This window comes from Macaca nemestrina, unplaced genomic scaffold, assembly GCF_043159975.1.
Source record: "Macaca nemestrina isolate mMacNem1 unplaced genomic scaffold, mMacNem.hap1 Scaffold_548, whole genome shotgun sequence".
Classification (NCBI taxonomy): Eukaryota; Metazoa; Chordata; class Mammalia; order Primates; family Cercopithecidae; genus Macaca; species Macaca nemestrina.
Window position 1 is genome coordinate 1 of NW_027257721.1, and position 11215 is coordinate 11215.

Consider the following 11215-nt stretch of genomic DNA (forward strand, 5'->3'; position numbering starts at 1 on the left):
TAGAGGAAATTCTGATTCACTGCACCTAAGACATAGAAGCTAAGCAGCAACATGGTGAACACACCATTGCTTGGGGCTGAGAATTGAGAGAAATCTCTCCCATGAATCCTCATGAAGAAGACCATCTACATACAGCATTTTCCACTATCCTTAGAAAAACCAACCACATATATGAGACTTTTTACCGGTCAGTATTTGGGGGTTTGTATCATGCTAAAACCAATTCATTATACATAACTTAGGGGTCTGGGATGTGCTATAGTCTTGATGTGTAGCTCTCTGCTGGGCTAGTGAACTCAAGCATAGATTTTAGAGGCTGAAGAGCAGTAGTATGTATTCGATGGTTCATTAGTCACAAGAGACGATCTGCGGGGAAAGAAAAGTTTATAGGACCAAATTAATTTGGATAGGCAAATTCTCTTTAAAGATTCAAAGTACATATTTGCATACAAGTTGTGAAAAGTCCTGTGATAAAGAAATGTTCTTACTTTTCTAAACATATTTGTACACAGAACTGGTTTTTGTTGTTGTTTTGGCATTGTCTCTCAGTTTATTACTTGGGCCATTTCACTATGTTCAAGGAAGACATGAGTAGTTAATGAAATTAATTGGGTTAATCAAACAAAGTATATCAGAAATTATATCAGCTTTTAGATTGTTACAAAATCATGATTACAATTAGGTGAAATGGAATTAAATCTCACAAAAGATTTCAATAACATTTTACTTTAGGTCAAACAAAAACTGTTCCCTTCGGAATCTAAGATGTCCATTGTGATATTTAATAATGACTACTTAAAATACTACTGACATCAATTTAACATACTTATTTGTTTATACTTATTTTCAAGTATACTGAACATAACTGAAAAAGAAAGCCTTCAACTGGTAGAGGTTGACGTTTTTGGAACAGCATCTTTTCTTTTCTTTTCTTTTCTTTTCTTTTCTTTTCTTTTCTTTTCTCTTCTTTGCTTTCCTTTCCTTTCCTTTTCTTTTATTTTATTTTCTTTCTTTCTTTTTTAACTGACCTAGTTAATCATGTTTAATATCATGGAGCTATACCATGACTAAATTTATAAAAAATATATTTCTTAGATATGCATCAAAAAACTATTTCAGTGAGCCTTATATATTTAATCTCTGGGTACAGATGAAGATTCATAAGTTCTATTCTAGTTTCCTTTTTCAGTGTAAACAGACAGGAAATTAATGAAAGATATTTAAAGAAACACTGTTGCAAGTCTGCTGGTTTTATTATTAGATGTAAAAATTCTCACCAAAACTATTTTTTCTCCAAGCAAACAAACAAATAAATAAGCATCAATGAATAAATTGTACATGGGTCAGAAGTCCTCTCAAAAAAATTTTCCAAGCAGCACCTTTGCAGGGGTTAGTTGTTTTGCATTTTCAGTTCATTCTCTCCCATTTAGTTACACAAATATGCTATTTTGGGATCACTATTTATCTGAGGGCAGATTCTAGCCTATCTTCATTTTCAGAACCCACATAACAATTAAATCATCTTGCTGAGAAAATTATTAGGCAAAAAGGAGAAATTCTGCTTTGCCACATTAGATTTCACCAAATTAGGAGGAGTTTTGCACATTGGACCTTTTTAAAGAATTATAAACTACTGGTTAAAACTTCCAGTGAGCGCTATGCTTCCCTTTTAAAAGTTATACACAGTATAAAATAGTACAACTGGAAGGGGTTCTATCCCATAATTTTATAGATGCAGACATTGACAACAAGGGGTGGAAAGGGATTTTTCCTATACTACAGACAAGTTTGTGGCAAAAATGAGAATAAAACCTGAACATTCTTATTCCTAGACCAGTGATTTCATTCATAGAAATCTCTATAGAATAGATAAATCATTTTTTTCCTGCTGATCAAATGAGTTTATAAAAACATGAAAGCAGACTTGTAGGGATCTACTAAGCACTGACTGTGTTTGTAAATAACATAGTAGCAATACACTGAGCCAGAAGATACCAAGGTCTAAAGTAATTGTGGTGTTTGGAGGAAGCTCACCCACATTCAAGCTATGTATTGGACTGAGAAAATGTGCAACATGCATTACTATCACATAGCTAATCCTTACTCACCTTCTTCTCTAAAGTACAACTGCCATTTATAAGCTGGAGACATTGAAATACAGATCCAGCTTTCTGTCCTTTGGCCTAACATCATAAATCCAACTGCCTATGGGGCATTCACTCTCGGGCACCTTAAATGTAAGTGAAATCACTTTGCTACATTTAAGGTGCCTGAGAGTGAATGCCCCACAGACAGTTGGATTTATGTTATCTTAACCTTCAATCCTGTCCCCACCCTGAATTCCTGTCTTAGGAATGCCCTCAACATCCCTTCATCTTCCCAACCTGGAAATCTGGGCATTGCCTTGGACACTTTTCTCTCTTTATCAACCCTCACATCCAACACATCACCACATCGTAGAGCTGTTACTTCCTTGGTAGCTTTGGCAATCATGACCTTATCTCCATTTTCCCTACAGAGCTTTAGTTCAAGCCCCCACCATTTCTGGTGCATTGCTCAGGCCACAGAAAGTAGATTTACTTGGTTATCAGAACGCTTTCAAATTCTACGTAAAGTATTACAGTAAAGGTGGAAAGAGGATAATTCTTTTCCTCCCCATTTTAAATGTTCATGGTGGGCACCTCTATAACAAAAACAAGTTAATAAGAGAAAAACATAACAAGTTTATTTCATGCAACTTTCTTAGAGAAGGTAATTTCAGAGAGAATCCCACCAAGTGACTCCAGGAAAGAGGATCAGGGAGGCAGGGAAAGGGTCAAAAGAGACCTTGATTCTGAGGCTTATTTTTGAGACCTTTCCATTTTCAAAGCAATCAGCATGCCTCAGCACCTTATTTTGGGAAATCTTTTTCTGGGCCCCAATGGTCTTCACCATAGATCTTTGCTTAGGAACTGGCTGATGCTAAAGCATGTTGATGGGTTGAAGCTGCTAATTGAGTTTCCTCTTATTAACAATAACCACATATTCTCTTTCTTCTTTGTTTTGTTAAATATCATGGGAGATAAGGAAGAGTAATGTGGCAGGTGTAGAGTGGGCTTTGGGGACACTTAATTAAATAGGCTACAATAATTTTCATGAAACATGTGAAAAAACTAATCACTTAGGTGCAACATGTGTAGATAGATATAAATATAGATACACTGAGATGACACCATGTCTGTCTTCCTCTTTTTAAAGTGTTTATGTAGTTCTAAGAATGACATGAAGTTAGAAATGTACATAGATGTTAAGCAAATAAAGGTTCACAAAGGTTGATACAAATGAATTTGGGTTACAGCCAATGGAAGTTCTAGAATACAGAAGTATGTGCGTGAATGCATGCATGTGTATGATTATCTCGTTTTCTCCCATTCATGATCAAATACAGTTTTAAGCCATTGATGCAAAAACATCAAGACTGCAGCTCACAGCACTGACTTTTGAAAAAGGGCACATTTACTTTCCGGAAGTTACAATGGAGAATAAGTTGTTTACTCTCTTAATTCTCTTTACTGTAATTTTCCTCCCAAGAGGACTGATTTCATCTCTTTTCTAAATTCCTTTGCCAGAAAATTCACACTTTCCTTTCAATTGAAGGAAGTTAAAGAGTCTAATTAATGACACCTGCAAAAAGCCAGGCAACCAAATAGATTACCTGAATTTCGTAACCCTGCCTTGTAAGAAAGCATTTGGAATTACAAAAGGGCATTTATGCTTCAATCAATAGATGTGCTTTCTGTACCTTTCCAACCCAATGCACTCTGCCAAATTATTCATATGATTCTTATTTAAAAGTGGAATCCTGAAAAAAAAATCAATCAGTTGTCTCTATTTGGATACTTAGTTACCATACATAGCCCAGAATTCCTCCCTTTCTTTTCATTCCTGTCTCCATTTCTAGAGTACTATAAACAGTTAACATATCTGAGAAAGCCTATAAAACTGACATAAGCTTATGTATAAGAAAGCACATCAGCAGACAGGGGACTATGCAGAAGCAAAATAGATCCAAAAATTCATAGGACTTTCAGAGTTAGATAAGAGCACAAAATCCAACTTCCCCATCTCATAGATTATAAAAACTAATTTCGTCCCAGACAGATAATTCAGACTTACGTTACACAGCCAGCAAATGGATAAACTGATATTAGTACCCAAGATTATTATTCTTTCATCCAGAAATCACTGAGGACAGGAAGGGTGATAGGAGCTGCATCCAGGCGACCTGTTCTGATGTAGCATTACACTGTCTATTCCCAAGCCTATATAATCAAATTACCACTTCTAAGCTTAAGCATGTTGGATCTCATAAGAAACTATGCAGGTCTAGAAAAATGTAAAAGCATATCAGGTGACAATTATTTGAAGGGAATTGGGAAGGCTTTTATCCCAAACTTCTCCATTATTAGTCTATGTCATTATTTCCACTTCTCACTTAAGGAATTCCAACATCTGGGAGAATGAGCACATCAAGTAGGGTGCATATGGGCACATACCTATATCAGATAAACGGGGCAATCACTGCCTGTCTTGCGACCACTCTCTTTTCTCTCTATTCCTCTCTCCCTCCTTCCATCTTTCATTTCTTTTCTTTTCTTTTCTTCCACCTTTCCTTCCTAATGTGTTAGTTATCTACCATGTACCAGCTATTAATAATAGGCACTGCAAATAGAAGCATTAGAAACTCAAAGTTTTGTCCATGAGTAGCTCAAAGTCCAGTGGGAATGACAAATAAATAATGACATGCTTCGCTATTACAGTGTGAGAAGCGCTAATGTGCAGCTCCTCGCACAATCTTATGGGAACCCAGAGGAGGGAAAACCCAAAATTGGAGTTGGATTGGAAGGTGGAGAGAGGGTAGAAATGGTCAGGAAAGTCTTCAAAGATTTCAAGAGAAGGGGTCATGTTCATATTGTCTTATAGGAAAATGTGTGTGTGTGTGTGTGTGTGTGTGTTGTGTGAGAGAGAGAAATTGGAGTATTGATGAGGGACAGAGTGGCACAAAGGTATTGAAATAATATGATAGATTTAGAGAATTAGAAGTGATAGAGATGAGTGAATCATAGGTAGCTAAGGAGGTGGTAGAAGATGAGATTCAAAGGAAAGGATTTACACACCTCCCAAGAAGTTTAAAATGTATCTTCTAATTAATGGGGGGCCATTGGCAGGAATAAGAACCACATAATGATAACTATAATAATTATAAGCACGTTGAGTACTTACTATGTTGTAAGCACTGTTCTTATTATCTTACAAGTATTACATAATTTAATCCTCATAACATCTGTATGAGACAGATGTTAATAGTATTTCAATGTTACAGATAAAGAAACTGAGGTAGTTTATTACTGTGGCTTAGAAACTTACCCAAGGTCACCAGGTTTTATTAAGAGTTACAGCTAAGATTCATTCAATTCTAGGCAGTCTAGCCTAGGAAACTCTTATACTTAAATACCATATAACAATGGTGGTTCTACAGGGCAAACTATGGCCAGTAGGCCAAATCCAGCCCACTACCTGCTTTTATATGGCCCTTAAGTTGAGAATGGTATTGACCTTTTTAAGTGATTGAAAACAATAAAAAGAAAAAGAATATTTTGTGAAAGATGAAAATTATTTTGATTTCAAGTTTCAGTGTTCACAAATATAGTTTTATTGGAAGGTGGCCATATCTCTTCAGTTATGTATTGTCTATAGGAATCTTTCAGCTGCACATGGCATACAAAGACTAAAGTATTTCCCATATAACCCTTTATACAAAAACATTGCAGACCCCTGGTACAGTGGAGAGAATGCTGGAAGAAAATGTGCATGCAGACAGGTTTGAAGGTAGAAAAATAGGAGATACTCCTCATTCAAGAAGGCTTAGTTCAGAGCATAGGACATCATCTATAATTAGCGGGGCCACCATAGTTCGAGACCTTGGGAGGCAATTGAAGCAATCAGTTTCCATCACTTAGCCCACTTCCTAATATGTAATAAGACTTGAATAAATAGTGATGAATGAATCAGTGAATGAATTAATGGCTGTAGATTGCAGCCAGTCCTGAGTAAGAGATAAGGCTATTCTCTACTGACATATTTAAGATCCCAGCCTGGAAGATTACTACCTCCTATAACTCTAAGCTATAGAATGGCATCCCCGTATAAGTCTCCCCGCTTCATGGGGCTATGTAAAAGACACCAAATAATTTCAGAGCTAGAAAGAAAGAGAATTTTCGGGCTAAAAAAAAGAAAAGAAAGTTCAACCTTCTCAATGTACAGACTGCAATCTAAAAAATTTAGAGATGGACCCAATGACTTAGATGGTAGAGGATCTGAGACCCTTTCACCCTGTGCTTTTCCTGCTACACTGTCAGGAGGCCAGGTGAAGTTTACATGTCTATCTCTTACAACTTCTTGAAGGGCTGTGGTATGCATTAATCCTTTGAATAAAGGTTCTGGGGAGGACAGTAATCATTTCTGTAGCTTAATCCTTCAAACCACAATTCTACTCTTTCCTCCTACACACCGATACTACCTTGGAGGGATAGAAGGAGAAGCTCTTCCATTTAAGCATTCATTTTATAAGAATTGCTAAAGAGCGTTCTAAGAATTAGAGAATCAAGTAACAAACCCTGCCAGTTGCCTAGGACTTTCCTAGTTTTAAAACTGTAAGTCCCTACATCCCAGTAACTCCCTCAGTTCCAGGCGAATCAAGATGCTTGGCCACCCTACTCGAAATAGGAGAGTCTCTGAGCTTATAGACTTTACAGTCTAGCAGGAGGAACATGCTGAACATATAATTGCAAAAAACATATTTTTAAATTTAGCTACAGTTATTTGATTTTATTTATAATTGTATATTTTATTTTATATTTATAATATTTAATTTAGTTACGAATCCTACAAATAAATATAATCTCATAGGTGAGAGAATGCTTCTTCAAAGAATGTTTAGGCTGAGACCTTAAGCATAAGTAGATGCTAACCAAACAAGGAGGAATAGCAGGAGAAAACTACAGAGAGCATCAAAGGAGAGTGGGGATCCATGCATTTGAGAAACAGTCGGGAGCCAGAAGATGCCTGGTATTGAGGGTCACGTTAAGGATTTTTAATTTTATGCAAAGAGCAAAGGGAAGTCACTGAAAAATTCTAAAGAGGGCTGAGATGTAATCAGAATTGTTTTTAAATGTTACTCTGGCTACTGTGTGGAGCATGAATTGGAGGTTGGTGTAGACCAAGCTATTGCCATGATCAAGGTAGTTTGATCCAGACAGAAAAAGGCAGACGTAGAAAGATGAGACTTGAGAGATGTAGGGAGATTGAGCTCCTGGGACTTTATTGGTTGATGGAATACCAAGAGTGAATACAGGATGGGAGGCCATTTACTGAGATTACTGGATTACTGAACACTGGAGGGTTGAAACACAGCTCAATTTTGGCAGTAATCCATTTGAGATATCCAGTGAGAGAAGTCAAGCAGGCAGTTAAGTGTGTGTCCTTAGAATGCAGATGAAAGCATGGAGGTGGAGCTATAAATTTGGGGGTTGTCAAATTTCAGTACCTCTTCAGATACCATCAAAAGAGGTATATGAAGCCATGATAATGGACAACAGTACTTGGAAAGACTATGAAGAATGATACAAGAAGAGGGCTTGAATTGAGGTTTGTTTCTGATCCGCCACCCACTACCCCCAGGTAGTGGGAAGAGGTGAAGGTAACTGCAAGAGGGTAATTGAATAGATATACTGTGGGATCTGAGCCAGCTAAGTAAGAGATGAAAGACCAAAGAGGATTCATGAATAAAGACAAAGAAAGGAAGTGGGGAAGAGGGAACGATAAAGGCATTAGTGAACCTGGTGATGTGAAAGAACAATTGCAGTAATAAACAGTGGAATGAGTGAGCTAGCTAGGAGGTTAGAAGAAGTGTGAATTTTAATTAGTGGTTTTGGAGGCTGTACCATTTCACCTTGATGACATTGGTGTGGCCTTGGTAGGAGACAGCTGTGGCAAAAGTGAAATAGGTAAATATCCACATAAGACTTAAAATCTCCAAGGACAATGGCTAACATCGGTGTGGAGAAGAATTATTTCTCAGGCAAGGGGAGTCTTCCATAAAGGAAGGGGTTGGGACTGGGAAGTCAGTGGATGACTGCAATGAGGAGGGGAAAGGGTGGTTTGGCTCAGCTGGAGTCTCAAAGCAGATGTGGTATTTTTCTTTGTAAAACAGCAGGGGTGGGGGAGTGGAGAATCTGCAGCAATGAAGAGCAATGACCTAAGAGTGGTGGGGGAGCAAAGAAGACACTGACCCACTTCTTATCCATGAGTTTCAGGGAAGGTAAAAGAAGAAATGCTTCCACTTGACAGTGTTGTGGGAAGTGCAGATTCCTCTGAGAAGCCAGGTTTCAGGTAAGGCAGGGAGGCTAAGTAAGTTGAATATGTCAGGTAAGCAAGAAGTAGGGGTTTTGGGCCAAGCAATCTGGAGATGACAGGTTGTTTCAACAAGGGACCTTTTCCTTGAATAGTGACTGGGGAAACCAGGAATGGGTGAAAGGTTGATTGATTCCCTCTTGGGGAAGGAGAAGTGTTTGGGCTTGGTAGCAATGTGGTGTGGGGCCAGGTGTCGCTTTCTAGAAGTCTTCTCTTCTAAGTAGTTGTAATGAGCATGACAGGTGTGGCTGGGGAAGCACTAACAGGGCTCCTGAATGGGGCAAGCAGGCTAGTCAAAATCCCAGGACCCAGGAGAGGGCATCTCTGGAGCCACACTTCCAGGTGGTGTTTGGCTTCCAGCATCCCTTTGGCCTTCTCATGATGAGTGGTGAGCAGACTTCTAAATGAAAGGGCCTGTGAAACTTGAACTATCCTACTGTTCTCTTATATTTGTGCCTTTGTAGTTATTGGTCTAAATGATAAAACAATAAGTAAATGACCCATTTATTTCAGAATCCTCTACTTCCAAAGAGTAGAAGGAAAAATTCCTTTGAAGCTTATGTTGTCTTCTCTGATTTTCATGGAGCTAATCTGGGCCCTTCAACATCTCTAGTTTTCAGTTAGTCCTCAAATTAACTCTTCGTGGTAGTGCTCTTAATTAAGCCTACTTTGATCTGTGTTTATCGATCTTTAGCCTAACATTCAAGAGCTGCTTTGTTTTCATGGTCATGGCTCTACAAATTCTGCTTTGCCAGATGATAACTATCATTGCGTATTTATCTAGCTTTGTGTTAGCCATCCGTTTTCTTCAATATCACCCTTGATATTGAGAAATGCTTGTTTCCCTCTCTGAGTTTCTCAGATCAGAGATGATAAAAGCTGGCCCAGTGATTTATCTGCCACTCGATTGTGTCTGTGTAACCTCTAACAACCCCACCGTTATGTGAAAGTTCACTGTTACAGGGCTTCCCAATACAGGACCTGAGGAAAAAAACAAACGAACGCTAACTTGCCAAGAGTCAAAGATTGTTTTTGATATTTCCACAAGCGATTTCCTTCCCCTTGTAAAATGGCCAGTTCATAGATTGCTCGTGTTAAATGATAGTTATGGGATCTAAAAACCTTGAGAGTATGTCTGATTTTAGCCATGAACATAAAAGTCAGAATTAAGAAAGAAAAGTCTATGAATTTGAACGTTCCTATGCTCTGGAGCCACAGTCTGCATATTGTGTTTACCCCTGAGGGTGAAATGGCTCAGTGTGATCAGCCAGCTCCACAAGGATGTCAAAGCCCAGATCCCTCTGGGTTTTAATTTATGTAACATTCTCTCCTTGGCCTCATCACAGATAGGATAGAGGACTGCAGCCCTTATCTGGAAACCACAACGAGTGATTTTTGCCCCAGTTGCTTCTTCCATTTACTTTAAGGTCTTCAAAGAAACTAGACAGGCTTCTATGTGGCATTACCTCTGGCTAGGCTAAGCTGCCTCATTCCTTGCTTCTGGTACAATCCAATGAAAGGGAAGACTGGGGCAGAGTTTTCTAGGTGAATAATGAAACTCTTATTCCTTGTTCTGGATTGAGTCTGGATTTGTTTGATTATAAGTTTTATTGGTTTGCTTAATGTTTTAAAAATATATATTTGTTTGTATAGTCATTAAACCTCAGGCCCCATGTTCTACTTAATGTTTTTTAAAGTAAACAACAAATGCAACCAGTCCTGTGTATGCTCTTTGAAAGATCAAGCCTGGACCACAGACCAAGACTCATGAAACTCACTGTGATCCTTGCTCCATTCTGCCAAAACATCCCGCTCCTCTAAAACAGTCCTGCATGCTTCTTTTAGAGAAGCTGACACTGCAAACAAATATTTAGAACTAGCTTCCCAGAACTGTCTACAGAGCGACTTGATAAGTCACTCAAGAAAATGTGGCTCGTTTGTTACCTGAGTATCAATACCTCAATTTTATTAAAAACAATACAATACAATACAATACAATACAATACAATACAATACAATACAATACAATACAATCTTCCTGCTATTATCGAGTTTGGTTCCCCACCATACTTATAATTATTTCTTGATGAATTTTGAGAGTTTCTCACATATCAAGTCTTTCCTCAAGGTAATGATTTGTCACTGTAGAAGATATTGGTGTATTGAAGAAAAAAATAATTGTGGGTCAGAAGCTGAAAGTTTGTGTTCTTACATCTTGGATGTTGACTTTGTGAACACAGTCACTGACTTCTTCCAGTCTCCATTGTTCGGTGGTCAAACATGGTTAGAAGTCATTCTTTCAAGTATATATTGAGCAGGATCCAGTTAGCAGTGAGCCCCCGGAATATGAATTGTGATAACCCCCTGATTAGTATAAGGACTGGATTAGACAATGTGGCAATGTTTGTGCACTGGATCCATGAATGTAGGGTGTTATATAATTAACACACTTCTGACCCCGAAAAAAAAATAAAAAGAAAGTTCTGAAAATGTTTTGATCGTTGGCGGAGTCACCAGAGTAAATATTTGTCTTACCAAGGTGCCTGGGACTCACTGAGTATTTATCAAATGAATAAATTTACTGAGCACTGGGACTGAAGAAGAAAATCAATAGCTATACTTGGGATCTGTTGGAATATGTGAATAAATGATTAAGTAACGATACTCATTAAAATATGTATTACTGTATGTTAGGTGAGGTATCTGACATTATTTAACACCTGAACTTCATACTTTAAGAAAGCTTATACTTGAGCATTATACT